Raw genomic sequence first — 18,031 nt, forward strand, 5'->3', positions numbered from 1 at the left:
CTGTTCTGATGAGTGTAAATGATTTCAGGAAAGGATTGTCCTGCAGCAGCTCTGAACCAGAGCACTCGGAGTTCTGCTGCTCCAATCTTAGAGAGCACCGTGCACAGAAGATTCACTGACCCTCCTGGAGAGACTGACCACCATACTGGAGTTTGGAGCACCGAAATGTTTAACTGTGGATGACCTGGTCAGTGTAATTGAGACATTGTAAGATATAGGAATATATGAATTTATAAAGCACAGATTAGAAATGAATTATTAAAATTAAATTTCTTTTCAAAATGCGTAAATATTGTAGCACTATAAACAGAGTATTGTGTTAAAAATTAACATTTATACACATAATACATTTTAATTATAACCACAATATACACACAACAAATCCAATGCTGTGTCAGTGTAATTGACTTCACTTCTTATAAAAGATTGAATGTAATAAAGTAAACCATAAAAAACATTTGGTTAAAGTTTTCTATTGTTGTAAAGTTTGTTGTAAGTTTATATGTTATATAATCATCATAAACAAACAGTTTATTACCTGTCACGGCTAAGAATGTGCCACTAGAAAATGTAATAGTGTTCCTGTGTCCTTCTCCACAGAAATACATTCCTTCATCAGTTTTATTAGTTTGCTCAATAATCAGATCAAAATTTTGGTTTATTTTGAATCTGTTCAATGAAGTAGTGGGTAATTTGTCAGTTAACTTCATTGCCACTTCCTGAGGTTCCTGTCCTGCTCTTTGTTTGTACCAAACCCAAATGTTTTGAGCAAACGTTTCCACGAATTTGCAGTGTAGAGTAACATTTTCACCAGACTCAGCTGAGACAAATGATGCCTCAGAAAGATCCACAGCTTGAGCAGAATCTATAAGACAGAATCAGATCAGAGCTCAGCTGATAAAGACAATTGCAAATGATATTTCAACACACACAGTAAACAATAAACCCCAAAATTAAATTTTACTGTGGGTCCAAAAAAGTTAAATAACGAAAACTTACGTATCATGTAAAGATGTAAAACCAGCATCCAAATCAGAGCCATTGTGTTAAATTCAAGCTGTTCTTATTTGAAACAATCTGGAAAGTAAGTAATTAACAACAGTAACACACTGTTTTAGCTGGCTGGGCTCAGGAGATTAAGCTCATTGGCTGTCACAGGATCTTTTTTTTATCTGTCTGCTCTTCTTTTCACTCATGATTGGCCACAAGAAGTTCCTTGGCCTCTTATAAAAACCTCTTAAGCCTCTCTCCAACAGGTTACTACATGAAATGGTAACAAATACATACATCGTTTTTCTACTGTAGTTTTGAAATAATGTTTTGGTCTAAAATACATTTATTAAAGCACATTCATGGTGGAGTGGTACATGGGAAGTCCCCAAAGAAGCCCTAAAGTAATAACAAATGTATATGTTTAAAAGATGCAATAATAATCAATTTGAAAGAAACAAGAAACTGCAATTCAGGAAAAAAAAACCACACATATAAATCACTGTAAAAAATATCAAATGATATAATGAATAAAAGTTGAACATTAGCTGTAGTTTGTCTATACTCTTTTTTGGAGATGCCAGAAAATAACGCATTAAAATAAAAATAAAAGGGAAAACAAACACAGTAGTCAACTTTTTAATATCATTCTATGTGAGATGAAGTCCTGACCAACATTTTCAGACCAGCCTTAAATAACTTTGTTTAAATCTCAACAACTTAATCACTCAGATACTTTGAACATAGGTGGAATTTGTCTTAAAGTTGGGAGACTTAAAAACACGAGCAAAATTTTAAAAATAAATTAATAGAACTGCAAACATATCGCACATATTCTTCTGATATACATTGTCCACAGTACTGGATGACTAAAAATACTTTCAGTCATTAATAAAAATGTTTGAGCAGATGTAGAATAATATTCAGGATACTGAGATAAGTATTTTCGAATGACCAAGTCAGTGTCCTGTATGACAATGTTCCTGTAAAACAGGGTTAAAATTACATGATAAGGCAGAAGGTGTGGCTTATATTCACTATAGTCTCCCAAGTCTGAGAGGAAAGAACTATGAAACCACAGTAGATACCCAGAGCTCAGCCAATGATCACATTGCCTCCTACTGATAACAACAGGCTTTTGTACATTCTAATGGCAAACTAGAGGACTTAATATTAAAGTCTGCTTATAAGAACTTTATAAGATATAAGTTATAACGTTATAACTTTATAACTTTATAAGAAAAAAATATATACAAATATACAAATAGTAAACAAAATAAAGGCCCACTTTATATGTAGGCTCTCTAATAACTGTGTAATTAAACATTAACAATGATGGAACTACTAGAGGTGTATTCTCTGTTACAGACAGATTTGACTACTACAGTTTATGTAAACACACATGTAGCTTAATTTTTAGTCATATAATCACATGTGTATTTTGATAGTTGTAATAGTGTTTTTTCATTCTTTTATTTGTAGCAATATGATTGGTAACAACATGGTAACCTATCCAAAAGTCTGGCTTTAAGCCATTCTGTAATGAGATGGTATTTTCACAGCGATAGCAGATTTGTCTTCATATAGGGACTGAGAAATCGGTATTGATCCAGTTGATTTGATCACATTGCCATGTTACAACTGAAATGTGCCACAGTAACTATGTGAATGTTACACTTCTGACAGTGAAGTTACAGACTGGTAATCCAGACATGGCTTTTTGATTGTGTAATACAACACTAGTGTTTTAATGAATTACATAAATATTACTTTTAAAGATATGTGATATTGCCATCATATTACAGATTGGTTTAAAGACAAAACGGTGGTTAGGTTCATGACAGCATTTTAGTTTAACTAACTAAATAATAGGTAAATTGGCATTAGATATAATGTAAATATTGTTATATTGTATGTTTTTGCTCTTGCTGTTACAATCAGAAAAATATTGTTGGAAAAAGAACAGTTCAATCTTTTACACATTGTAATGTCAGAAAAGAAAATGTACTGTTATAATAAATTTTTAGCTTTTAATGTACTTTAATGTAATATAATTTTTGTAACATTTTAGTTGGTCCATTCATTTAGTACATTGTAAAGGACAAATCAAGCTTTAAAAAGTTAGACAAAACTTCAAATTTGTATTTTTTTTATTATATTAAATATATTTCAAGTGAAAAACAAAAATACAGAGTTTTGAAAACTGAATTAGTTATGATGACATTTCCTGTTAGAATTGTTCTCTCAAAACCAAAAAAATCAGGTATTTTTATAAATACAGATTATCTATTGAAGATACGCTGCTGCTAATTTTACAGGATTTTCATGTTCACAGTTTTCCAAAAAGAAGATTTGACTTCATGCTTGAATCTAAATCTCCTTAAATGATCAACTGAACCAGCTGAAATCTGCTTTGAACAGAAAACAGCAACATAGAAGGCATGAATATCAATGGATACAAAGAAAATAATATAATCTATTGCATTATGAGATGTAAATGAAGGAGAGTGAAACTACAGACCCAAATCTTTGAATTGGGAGCTGACTGTATTCTGTTCCTAAACTATTAGAAAATGAGTTTAACACCATTGACTAATAAACTACATCTGTGAGCAAGTGACTAATGTTTAACACAATGTATGATGTGTTAATAATATCATACATAAATTTCAAGGACACTGAAATGAAAAAGTAAAAATAGTTTTATTTATGCTTATGTGTTTTTATAATATACAGAGCTCAATGTATTTTGAAAAATTGTATTGAGAGGAAAATTATAGATCTCCAGTCTGCTTATTTAGAGTTATGAAGAACATCACACACAAGAATTACATTTATTTAATTTAAAATTGTTGTTAAAACAGCACCTTCTGTAGCAATACAAACCATCTAATCAAAGAAAATGACCAACTGGTCATCAGCCACCAGTCTGAAGCTGGACCACTGACAGGACACAGTGACTTGCCAAAGTTCCCCAGTCAAATAATGTTTTGTTGATTTTTGTAATACAAATATGTTAACACATCTAGAGAGAACAAGAAAAAAAAAAATAAAACTGATTGTTCTGTAGCAGTTTTACAGACCGTGTTTTATATAATTCAGAAAATATGAAAATAGCAATAAAGGTTATAGTGGCCACACACTTGTAATCATAGAACTGAGACTTCATTTTAATCAGCAGAACTCTCACCTAACAAGAAACAAACAGCTACAGATAAAAGACTGGAGCTCATTTGAGGCACGAAAAGGTCCAAATCTTCACTCATGATCATCTTAGGAAACTAGAGATGTGAGCGCTGAGCAGCAGCTTTGGAGTTTCCCACTTGAGAGTACACAATGTCGTCAGGCTGTTCTCTCTTCACTCTCCCACCTTTGGCTTTCTTCTCTTTGATGTGGACGGCAGCGTAATGCAGGTTCTCAGTGTTTTGTTCCTGTAGGAAATAAATATCATCATATACTGAAAAATATATACAAACTTGAAAAAAAAAATTTGCTGAGGCACTTCAAGTTGGCTGATGAAAGAGAATCAGTTTTCTATTGCAGCTAAAATGTTTAACTCATTGACTCAGACAATCATCTTAAAATAATTTAGAGCATGACACTGAAAATAAATATTTGTCTGTGAAATACAGGCCAGACTGCGAACTCCTGATTGTGTCACTGAGCAAAGCAACGTATGTATCTCTGCTGTCAGAGCAAAACCTCTCCATTTTTATCATTTTTTTAGTTTTTGACATAATTTGAAAAAACCTGTTGCACTTCACATTGTATATAAATTTCATGAAGAATTGACCAAAAGAAATAACATGAAATTACTTGGAAAAATGTCTACTTCCACTGACTTACATTAGATACGAGGTTTTGTTCTGACAACAGTGATATATTTATTACAATATTTGTAAGCCTATTCAGAAAGGAGGATCTGAAGAAAACAGAGAAAAGAAAAAAAATGATTGTGAAATAGTACAAATGAAAAAAAAAAATAAAATTAAAAAATAATCATAATAGTAAAATGTAAGAGCAAAAAAACTGTTTAAATCATAGCAAACCAATAAAATTTGCTGAAAATAGAATAAATTTCAGGATGGAAATGTATAACAAACCTAAGCAATAACAAAAAAGTAAAAGTTGATAATAAAAAAATTTAAAAGAATAGTAAATAATATGGTAAATCACTGAAATATATATAAAGTAAACTAGAATCAAATAAAACAGTGTCAGGCTGATTGAAGTTGGTTAAAGACTAAAGGTTTAAAATGTTCATGTGACACCAGTGAGTGAAGCTTTACAGTTTCCTGTAATGAATTCCAGTTCGCTGGTGCTCTGTAGCTAAAAGCAGATGTTCCCAGATCAGTAAAAGCTCTCGACACCTGAAGGATAATCCACTCACTGGAACAAGTCTGAGAAAATGTGTCACTAGCGATGAATCTTAATGCAGAGTGGTATACAGAGTCTGTAGAATTAAGACTAGTTGCAGATGCATATCTGTATATCACATTGCCACAATCCAGAGTAAAGAGCAGCACTGCTTCAGAAATCTTTTTCCTTTTGAGCCACATTTTTGCCTCTGCTTATGCGTAAGCTTGTTAACATAATATTATCGTCTAGCCATGTGCCAAAGTTCTCTTTCAAGGTCAGTTTTCTGATTTCAAAAGTGTTAAAATCAATATAAGAGGCTCTGAACAACAGCAAAAATATATTTTGTCAACATTTACGACTTGTTTATGATTTGTAAAAGGCTGATTGTAAGGAACTAAAAGAACACTTTTATAGTCAAAAGTAGTTTTTGCACTGCAGCACAGATACAGTCAGCCATGCAGTACAGAATGGTGTCATCAGAATATAAAAATACTTCACAATCAACATTGGAAATGGCTCTGTCATCAATATAGATATTAAATAATAGTGGATCGAGGATTGAACTTTGAAGGACCCCTTTAGTTACTGGTAGTAGTTCTAATTTATTTTGTCACAGAGTCACACTTTGCTGTCTATCAGAGAGAGAACTTCTAATCCAGCTGGTAGCTCTGTGGTCAAAACCAATGTTTTGTAGATGTTTTAAAAGTGGTCAACTGTATCAAAGCTTCAAAGATATCAGTGAAAATGACTGCACAATGTTTCTATCAGTGGTAGTGAAAAGATCATCTAAGATGAGAGGAGTAGCAGAGATTGTGCTGTGCTTTTCTCTAAAACTAAAAAAAAAGTGAATTTCCATGGAGAAACTTTATTATTCACTAAGGATTCTAAGATTTTGGCTAAACTAAGCAAGATGAGTTATTACGAACTGAGGCATCAACTCCTTTGAGGGGTGGAGTTACAGGTGCTGTTTTCCAGATGCTTTGAATTCTGCTTGATAAAATACATGAATTAAAGATGTTTGTAATGTGTTCTAAAATGATCAGGGGAGCTTCAGAAAAAAAATGGATCCAAACTGTCCCCATCTTTTCATTTATCACTTTATTTAAACAAACAAATATTTGCGGTTTTATTAAGATCTTCTTGAAATTACATATAGTTTATTCTTGAATTAAACATTGTTCATTATGACCTGGATTATTAGTCGCTAATATTTCAGAACATGTTTCTATGTTATAACATGATCTTTTCATCATTAATCAGACATTAGAAATTTAAAATTTTAAGTTAATTTGCATCACAAATTCAGAAGCAATTCTTAATAAAAAAATCCACATTTGGTTGTTAATTTGCGCTGAATCTTTACATATTTCTGGCTTTTTTTTATTAATGAAAAGTTAATGAAATGATCTTTACTTTAGAATATGGGTATGTGTGAATTATTGAAAAAAAATGTTTAATACTTCAATTTGGAACACATCATGAAGTTTTACTGACTTATTAAACTCTTATTAACTCTAAACTAATAAACTCCAGAAATCACCTTACACTGTGTAGAGCATATAGGAATGAAATACTGATAATTATCTGTTAATAAGATGTTAATTCAAATGACAATTCCGGCTTAACAATTTGCATAAAAAGATATGGTTGTTTGCAAAAGTTTGGGCGCCCTGGTCAAAAGACATGTTTTGTTGATTTTGTACATGATAATAAGTTAGACATCATCTACAGAGAACATACTTCTGCACATTTTAATGAGAGTAATAAACAATTACAGTTTATTTTCTGAATTAAACATATTAAAAAACATAAAATGTGGCTTGATATTTTATATAAATATATTTAACATTGTTCTCTGTTGAAGATGTGTTAATTTTATGCTTACTTAGAAAATCAGCCAAACGTCATTTGAATGTTCAAACTTTTGCAAATGACTGATTATCCAAGTATTTATTGTGCATCATCACTAAGAGCTCTAACCAGAAATAGGCAGATTTCTCATTCGAAAAAATTTGAACTTTATTAGATCCTCAATAGAAACTAAAACGTAGTTTAAAGAGTGAGTGTATAAAGAGTACCTGTCTGGTGGTCCTCTCACTCACAGCCCCCTCCTGAACTTTCTCTGTAGAGATAAAACTTCAGAGTCACTTTCAGACACAGTTTAATGAGGCTAAACTTATTAATTAATATAATCACTATATTCTATTTCTTTCTATTAAAATGTTCAGCTTCATCTCATAATGAACACTTACCACCAGTGCGGTGTTCAGATTTTCTCAGTTTATGGATTAAAATGGTTTGAGAGCAGATTACAGCCACACACACTGCTGAGAAAACTGCCAGAGTCAGCATTACAGGACGTACAGAACCTACAGGATCTACAGGATCTTCTGTAAGACAGGAATTATAAACATACTGTATCAATGAACACAGCAGTTCAAGCCACAAAAAAATCTTTTCCATGTTACATTTTCATAGCTTGACATTTATGTTAATATTCTATATTTTACTGATTATTCCACCCAAAGCTGCTGAACTTTTATATCTCACAGTACAGACAGAATTGTTCGCAGTGCTGTTAATAAGAACCAGAAATCTGAAATGTTCAATGCTTTATCAAGTCACTACACTCCCACCACAAAAAAAAAAAGAAATTCTGATTTTGCCTTTTTTTCATCACTAACATTACATTAGTACAAAATAGTAAAAGTTCAGCAAACATATATAGTTTCTCTGATGGTCTTAGATAGTAAAATGTGGCTATTGTGACCTCTGGTTCTTATCAACACCACTGTAAAGAAATCTGAGAAATTTTCTTTACAATGAAACTTTAAACATTAAATCACTTCGAGTAACTCTATTTTCTTTATTTCAACAGGTGTAACATAAGTTTGCATTCAAAACTATGAATTAATGGCTATAGTGTATCAATAGTCTATGGTCCATGGCTGTGATCTTACAATGTGGGTTACAAAACCCATTTCTGTCACATTTTCTATTTTCTGTTTTGATGCTGATACATATCATTAACTTTTAAGCCAAAACCATTGTTAGAATGTAATTCCATCTTTATAAAGAACTGTCAGTCTCTTTAGTGGTAAAGATTTGCCTTACAAACGTTGAATTGGGATCAAATGTAAATAAAAAAATAGAAAGGTATGATCAGATATACTAAACAAGTCCCTTGTAGTACACAATATAAACAAGGAAAATATAAACAATAAACATTATAGAAAGGCCTGTGCTCAACAAAAACACTTTTCACAGTTCTACTGCTGTTCCATTCCCAAAATGATCTTCCCACAAGCAGCCACAGCACAGTGGTGTTGGTCGAGGATGTTCTTGGAGAAGCTGTACACAGAGCTGTGTTTTTTTATTTATTTTTTATATATATATATATATATATATATATATATATATATATATATATATATATATATATATATATTCAGCATATCAATAGCAAGCACCTGAAATGTGAAGTGTATTTATTTGGCTGCTAAAAGTCACAGCTTGTAGAAAACAAACAACAGAGAACATACTTCTGCACATTTTGATAAACAATTTTTGTTAATATGCTGAATTTAACATACTGAAAAATATACTAAATAAACTTTGACTTATGAAAAGCTCTGGCACTTTTTTTTTCAATTTATCAAAGTCAACAAATAAATAAAATGCTTTTAATAGAAGTTTATATATATAGATGTAGAACAGGTGTAGCATGAATTCAGTTTCAAACTATCAGTCACAATCTCTAAAGGCCTGCAGAGTGACCACAGCTTTATTTTAGACTGATTATATGGAAATTATCACTGCAGCCTGAAACACGTCTTCTACATTCTCATGAACACAATATCAGACACCATCTGAGCTCATGTTTTCTGCGTGTGAATGTCTAAAGTGACCACACACTCTGCTCCTTCAGAGAACTGACACTGGGCTGTCAGTCATGCAGTTTTGAGCACAGAGCAAAGTGAAGCACATTACTGTAGATCCTGACTGAAATCAGGACAAACACAAATAAACAGATACAGATTACAAAGCTGACAGTAACAGAAAATATCAACAAACTTCACTTCTGCTGCTACAAGAGAAGAGAGTCCAGTGAGTTAGTGATTGTTGGGGTCAGTAACTGAGAAGTATCTGACTTCAGAGTAAACACTGTGTCCAGAGTGTCCACTCTTCATTCTCAGGCTTTTGGCTGAATAATTCAGCTCCACAGCAGCAGAGTCCTGTAGAGATGAATATGAAATATTAAAGGCTGAAGATTAGAGAACTCTATGGGAATTAAACAGTGTCAGTGTGAATGAGAGAACATGTAGTACCTGACTGGGTTTGTTCTCCATCACTGAATCATGATCTCTCACTATGATGGAATAAAGAAAGGTTACAGTGTCATATTTAGAGTTTAGATCAGAGAATATGAGCTCAGTGCTGGTCACTTTTAGTTACATTCAGTTTGCACAAGACTAGTTAATAAACACTGAATCACTGTTTTTTTGTCTTTTTATTATTAGGCCTCATAATGGGCCTCATAATGGGCCTCATTCACTAATCATTTTTTCTTAAAACCCACAAGATTCTGACATTCATGAATGTTTTCTTATTTGAAACTTTATCTTAGGACTTTTCTCAGGAACAGACCTCAGAACAAAACATAATGACAAAAAGATACTACTGAATCAGGCCCACTAATATTAATAATAAACATTATTGATTCATACTTTTGTACTCATATTTTCATACCATGTCTAGAAATGCAAATAAAAGTGAGCATACAAGAAAAAAAATAAAAGCATGAGAAAATTAAACCATTGGAAAATATATATATATGTAAATTATTTAAATTCTAACAATAATACATATAGAAACCAGTATAAAATATAGTCAGAATGAAATGAAGACAATGAATTGTAGCTCCAAATAAATAAATAAATAAATGAAATTAGCAAAGCACAGATCTGTTCTAAGCTGTTTTTAATGCTGCCAATTGAAGACTGCTGCATTTCTTGTGGGAGAGAGTTCCAAGATTTTTGTGTATTGTTCTTGTGTGTTTTGTAATCCTGTGTTTGAGAATCTTAGAGTTGTTGTGGAGCAGATTCAGTCACACAGTCTGACATTAAATGTTGTTATTCCATTAATGGCTTTAAAAAATGACTTTACATGTATTCTGTATAATAATATGTTTTAAATCTTTCACTTTAAGGCATCATAGTAAAACATCAGTTTAAAGTGCATTAATCAGTCATTATTTACAAAAGCACAATAACACAATATATATAGCAGTTTAAGCTACACTCACCACTGCAGTTTCGAATGGCTTGAACACAGATCACAATCACACAGATTCCCAAAGCTGCTCCCAGATAGAACACAGTGGGATCCACAGGACTCACTGTAAGATATTAGAAAATGATACTACTGTAAATTTACATTCATAGAAGTGTTAGAGTTTCCAAAAGCAGCCAAAATACCAACTTTACTCCTCAAACAGGGATTTAAACTTCCGGCTGTAATGTTACTCACTATACTACTTCACAGCTAAAGTCATATGCAAAAGTTTGAGCACATCTGGACAAATGACATTTTTGTGGTCAAAACATAATTTGACCAACTGCGAGGTCTCTCAGGCTGGCTACCTAAGTGACACTACATTGCAGCTACATGGCTGCCTGGGCCGGCCACTTGGGTGACACTGCAAGGGGTGCCTGGACTGTTTGAATGCTGGAAAAATGCTACCCCTTAGTGGCTCAGGACATTTTCAGCCTTGGAACCTTCCCTCAAAGAAAGCACTCTTTCTGGGCTAGCTAAGTGGTACCGTGGTCAGTGAAATCCCCTGTCAGCTATGGGTACTGTGGATGATGATGATGATGATGATGATGATGATGATGATGAACTAAAGAATTACGACATTTAAGCACTCCACATAGCCTGGCATAAATCCCTATTTCAGCTTAATGCCAATGTTATATTTCGAAGCAGAACAAATTATGCAATAATATTCTGCCACATGATGATTTGTAAAACAGAATATTTATCATTTTATTGGTGGGATTTTGAATGCTGTGGTGATGCGTGCTGGTTATTAGTCAAACCTCTATAGGTGATGGTACTGCACCATAGTAGAGTGGCGAAGAGCGGCAAAGCTAATGGAACTTAAACTGACCTCTAAGCTCAGGTCTCAAAAGAAATGTACACAAATCCTAAAAAAAAAGACTTACTCAGTTCTACTGATGTTCCATTTCCCAAAATGATCTTCCCACAAGCAGCCACGGCGCAGTAGTAAGTTCCAGTATGGAGGTGGTCGAGGATGTTCTTGGAGAAGTTGTACACAGAGCTGTGTGTAGCAGAGCTGATCTCACACTGACGGCTGCTGCTGTTTTGATGAGTGTAGATGATTTCAGGAAAGGATTGTCCTGCAGAGTCACCCACTCTCCTGGAGAAACTGACCCCCATACTGGAGCCTGGAGCACTGATATATTTACCTGAGGTTGATATGGTAAATGAAATGAAGCCATTTTGGTTTCCCACATGAGCTCCTCCATCAGCTTGTTCAATAACAAAGATTTAACCTTGTTAAATGTGGATATATTGTAGCATTGATTGTTGGATTGATCATTGTAGGTGGTCATCCCTGGTCCTGGTGATCTACCACCCTTAGAAATTTAGATCCACCACATTTGCTCTAGTGTTCAGACGTCCCTGAAGGCCTTCTTTACTTTTCAGGTTCAGGTGTGTTAGATTAGGGTTGTGGCTAAACTGTGCCGAGTGGTAGATCTCCAGGACCGGGATTGGGCACCTCTGTTTTAAACAATATATTATTATTGTAATTAGGATGATGATACTGATACAATACAATGTAAATTGGATTCATCTAGTTTTCTGTAAAAGAAGAAATACATGAATAAAGTTTTAAATACATAATATGAAATTTCAAAACACTATTTTTTTTTTTACCTGTTATGTCTAAGAATGCGCCATTAGAAAACATAATGGTGTTCCCGTTTCCTTTTCCACAGAAGTACATTCCCTCATCAGCTTTAGTGATCTTTTCGATAGTTAGATTAAAATTCAGGTTAATTTTGAATCTCTTTGATGAAGTAGTGGCCTCTCTGGTGTTAACTTTGCCGCCAATTCCTGAGGCTCCTGTCCTGTTCTTTGCTTTACCAAACCCAAACTTTAATGTTTTGAGCAGACTTTTCCACAATTTCGTAGTGTAGAGTAACTTTTCCACCAGACTCAGCTGAGACAAATGATGCCTTAGAAAGATCCACAGCTTGAGCAGAATCTATAAGTGCTAAACCAATGAAGGAAATAACAGATAAAAATTCAACAAGCACAGTCAAGATTCATTTTATTCCTAATTAAATAAAAAAAAAAAAATGAATACACAAATAAATGTAGAGTTCATAAATTTACATATCATGTAGAGATGTAAAATGAGCCAGCAAATTGGAGCCACTGCATAAAAAAGAAGCTGTTCTTATTTGAAACAAACTGGAAATTAAGCAAAAGCGCCACACTATATTAGTGGGCTGGGCTCAAGAGATTAAGCTCATTGGCTGCCAAATATCACAATTCTTTTTTTCTTTATTTCTTTCTTGTTTGACTCATGTTTGGCCACCAGAATTCCCCTGACCTCCTTTAAAACTATTTGAGCTTTATTATAAGTAGTTCCACAAAATGTCATATTTAGAAAGCATGCTCTCTCAAAACATTACACTTGATACACCTTGATAAGGTGATAGCTTTTAAAATCTCCACAGAAAATCACTGACCAATAGAGTGGGACACTCTGGCGCAGCCACACAAGAAACTAAGGTTACCATGCCTATAGCCAAGCATCATATATAAAGCCCCCCACCAGTATTGGGCTTTTCTCTAGAGTGATGGAGCTCCATCCAATATTTTTGGGATGAGCTGGAGTGATCCAGAACTGATCAACCAACATTAGTACCTGAGCTCACTAATGCTCTTGAATGCAATCAAATCATCATAGCAATGTTCCAGTGTCTGGTGTAAAGCCTTCCCAGAACAGTAGAGGCTGTTACTGCAGAAAAGGAGGACAAACTCCCTATTAATACCCTTCATTTTAGAAGAAACATTGGATGTGCAGGTGTCCACCAAATTTTGGACATACAGGGTAAATTAATGAATGAACAAATTATTTACAATTAGGCTGAACATTATATATTTCATCAGTGAGGAGCCATGACTATTAGTAGTAGGCCTTCAATTCTGGCCATAAATACCTAAACTTGGTGAAAAATCAGGGGAAAGACATCATTATGTTAGTGCTGACTTCTACTAGCACCCCTATAGAGTTCTTAGTAGTAAGTTAACGCTAAGCTAAAGGCAGTTCACCTGAATATTTTTGCTGTAGATCCAGCCTGAACATTTGAATCTTATATAAAACAAACCATGTTAATATTTGAAGCATGTAACAGAAATATAGACATATAATTTTCTTTGCATGTAGCCGTTCTACAGTGACTGTTTCAGTAAAGAGACCATCGTTTTCTGACTTAAGCTTAGACAGTCGACTGCTTGTATTTATAGTCAGTGATACAACTGTAACTTTCAAAAGGCCTAGAGTGACATATTTCTCATTAGATCGATCCACTTGTTGGAAAATCATTGTTAACCAGTTATTCTGATATGTTAAGCCTTCAGTCCAGCTCCTCAAGTCCTAACCAATGGAGAAGCTCATTTGGCTGTATAGTGAGATGCTGTGGTGCAAAACAAATGTTACTGCACAATTTTCCATTGGACATTTCAAAAATTCAACCTTTTTGTTTCCAACCAAAATGTAAACAAGTAAGAGTATTGCTACAATATTTGCAAGGTTTAAATACAGCAAGCATCTTCTTCTTTAAAGGCCTAGAAGGTCCCGATGGGTCCCCCTTGCTGTGCATGAAGGAAACACTAAATGTCTAAACATCAATCCCCTCTTTATCTGGTAATGAGTGGACAGTGGTATAGAATTTGAATTATGTTGGATTAAAGTGTCCACTGCAGAGGTCATGCAATAATAAAACAGCGTACAACTACAACAGACACTATACAACTACAACTACAGTACGTAAGCATACTTTATTAAACTACAGTATATATGTGTGGTATGTAATTAAATGAAGTGGCCAAAAACATTGTTGTTTGGTTCTGTACTTAGCATAATGGTTTTGAAATAAAACAATGACTATATAGATAAAGCTTAAACAGACTTGATTAGGACAGAAAGGCTACCATAAAGACATTCACTAGCATTTTATAGTTTGTAGTTTATTTATTTATTCTTTTTTTCTTTTCTTTTTTTTTCTTTTGGTGAAAACAAGTTTGGTTTTAGGCCACTTCATGCCACTGCCTGTCTAACCAACATTTACAATTTTACTATCTTTAAAGTTTAAGGGATATTCCACCAATTGTTTAAAATTCCTGTTTAATTAAGACATTAAGATGTAAATTAAGCCATTCAGTTGATTTGATATTATCTTCTCCATTCTACAGAAATTTGGCAAATCTATATTTGTGTTGTAGATATTGTGACACATTGTTCATATAACCACCACTGTAAACAAATCAGAATTGGTAAATTTCTGTACAATGAGCCAATTCACATTACAATTACACACTCTAACTGACTTCTACATCTCACTGATTGAATCATGCAGAAATAGGTGGAATTTCCCTCTCACACATATCCTCATATCATCATTCCAATATATTATTGTCCACAATAGTGACAGGAGAGAATACTTTCAGTCATTATTAGAAACTTTTGAGTAGATATAGAATTATATCTAGGATACTGATATATGTATTTTAGAATGACCTGATGTATTTGAGAAAGTCTCGTATGACAGACAATGTTGCTGTAAAACTGAAAAATGAAATGAAATGAGACAGAAGGCGTGGCTTATATTCATTATAGTCTCTCAAGTCTGAGAGGAAAGAACGATGAAACCACAGTAGATACCCAGAGAACAGCCAATGCTCACATTGCCTCCTACTGGTAATTACAGGTCTTTGTTCAACAAAGGAATTAAAATTATAGTCCACTTGTTGAAAAATGTTGAATAAAAATAGGAAAACACACAAACACACACACACACACACACACACACACACACACACACACACACACATTTGGAGGATGATTTTGAAGAATATCAGATCATGTTTTAAGAGCATTTTATAATAACAATAACAAGAAAAAGTTATATTTTGCTAAAAAAAAAAAAAAACTCTTAGAAAGTAAAACAACTAAAACAACTATGGAGTTTTCAGTGCTCTGAATGCTCAGAATGTTCTTCAAATATCAAGCATAATGCAAAAAAGCAAAAAACAACAAAAATAGAGATACAAGGTTTTGTCACAATAGAGAAGACTTTATATAAAATTCTGTAAATGTGTGTTAAGTGCATGTTCAGTAATGTTCAAGGAACTGTAATTTGATACATCAGAGAAGCTAAGCTTTATTTATTTAATTTAATTACATATTTTATTACATTTTATTTTTAAGTGAAAAATAGAAAAAAGAGTGCCAATAACTGTTTGGAAATAATTAGTCATAACTACACTTCCAGCTAAAATTATACAAAGCCAATTCCAGAATTGCGGGACTACATGTGGAATGCCAATGAAAATTATCAATTTTAAAATTGTACAAAAAAACAATATTTTATGGTTTACCTAATGAACTTGATTTTGTAAATATCCACTCGTTCCCAACACATTCCAATACAAGTTGGAACAGTAGCATGTTTACCACTGTGTTACATCACCTTTCCTTTTAACAACATCTAATAATCATGTGGGGACTGAAGACATAAACTGATCCAGTTTTGAAGGTTGAATTTTAGGCCTTTCTCCTGGGACACAGCTCTGGATTGCAGGAAGGTCTGTCTAGCACCCCCATTCAGATTACACAGCCCTGCTGTTGTAACACATGCACCATGTGTCTTGGATGAAATAAGCATGACATACGCATGAAATAAGCATGGACGTCCAAAGATGCTGTCTAGAAGCCAGCATATGTTGTTGTAAACTAAGACAGCATTAATGATTTAAACAAATCTGATGCTTTGTTAAATCTGAAGTTCTCATTAAAAAAAACCCTCTTTAATTAAAGACAATGACTCATTGGTCATCAACTACTTCTCTGAAGCTAAATATCTAACAAAGTTTTATAGTCATGTGCAGAAGTTTGAACAACCCTCTTTAATTAAAATTCCTGTTCATTTGAAGTTTGAGTTGAACAAAGTGGGGAAAAAATTTTTACCAGTAGTTGCAGATTAATATGTGCAGAAGTGTGTTTTCTGTAGAGGAAGTGTAACTTATGTTCGCTTAGAAAATCAACAATACATGTATTTTGACCAGGTGTGCCCAAACTTTAGCACACTACTGTGATCGTTCAAGCATTATTTCAGCCATAGTTTGCTGGCCGATCTCAAAATTTTGCTACACTTCTATGAATGGAGCTGAATATCAGACACCATCAGTCTGTGTGGATGATCACAGTGACCACACGCTCTAAAGCTGAGTTCTCACATCGTCCTTCAGAGAACCGAGACTTTATTTCAATCAGCAGAACTCTCACCTAACAAGAAATAAACAGCTACAGATAAAAGACTGGAGCTCATTTGAGGCATGAAAAGGTCCAAATCTTCACTCATGATCATCTTAGGAAACTAGCGATGTGAGCGCTGAGCAGCAGCTTTGGAGCTTCTCACTTGAGAGTACACAATGTCTTCAGGCTGTTCTCTCTTCACTCTCCCACCTTTGGGCTTTCTTCTCTTTGATGTGGATGGCAGCGTAATGCAGGTTCTCAGTGTTCTGTTCCTGTAAGAATAATCATCATCATCTACTGAAAATATACATGATCTAGTAGAAAAAGGCTTTTTTTTTGCAGAAAAAACACTGTTACTAATACATGACAGTATTTGTTGAGCTACTTTAAGTTGCCTGATGGATATTAAAAAGCCTCAGTTTTCTATAGAATGTTTATCTTTATTCACTGACTAATGCAATCAATTTAAAATCATTTAGAATATTAATTTAGTGTTCTCCAGCAATAAACTGAAAATAAATATTTATGTAAACATCTTTTGAATACAGGACAGACTGTGAACCTCTTATTGTGCTCTTGAGCAAGACTACAGTTTATTGTAAGGAACTACTGTTTGGGCATTCATTAAGGTCTCGTGTGTTTAATAAACTCAAATTAGACATCCATGTATCAATCATTGTTCATTATGACCTGTTTTAGTACATAACTGGAAGTCTGTTTTGTGAAAATCATGTATAATGGAATATATATATATATATAAATATATATATATATATATATATATATATATATATATATATATATTATATTATTATATATATATGTATTAGATGTAATAACACACAGTAAACGCTCTAAGTCCATGTAAAATAAATTATTTTTTACCAAAATTCACAAATATTTTTTGCCTGTACACTGTTAGAAATAAAGGTTCTGTGCAGGTACATTTTTCTTTCATCAAGGTACAAACAATATAAATGTACCCTTAACGGTAGAACAGTGGTTTTAAGGTCCAGTTGTGGACCTTAAATAAGTTTTTCCCAGGTGAAAAGTACGTATTTGTACCTTTTCATGACCTAATGTTTTAAAACAGAATAGTAAAAATAAAGG

The 18,031-nt window shown here is 33.4% G+C and overlaps 1 protein-coding gene across 1 annotated transcript in view; it reads right to left on the reverse strand.

Annotated features, from left to right (window-relative positions):
* LOC118806514 overlaps positions 1-18,031 on the reverse strand; it is a 63,534-nt gene that overhangs the window by 1,809 nt on the left and 43,694 nt on the right. The gene's annotated exons all lie outside the window — the stretch shown is intronic.

Source organism: Colossoma macropomum, unplaced genomic scaffold (genome assembly GCF_904425465.1).
Source record: "Colossoma macropomum unplaced genomic scaffold, Colossoma_macropomum, whole genome shotgun sequence".
Taxonomy (NCBI): Eukaryota; Metazoa; Chordata; class Actinopteri; order Characiformes; family Serrasalmidae; genus Colossoma; species Colossoma macropomum.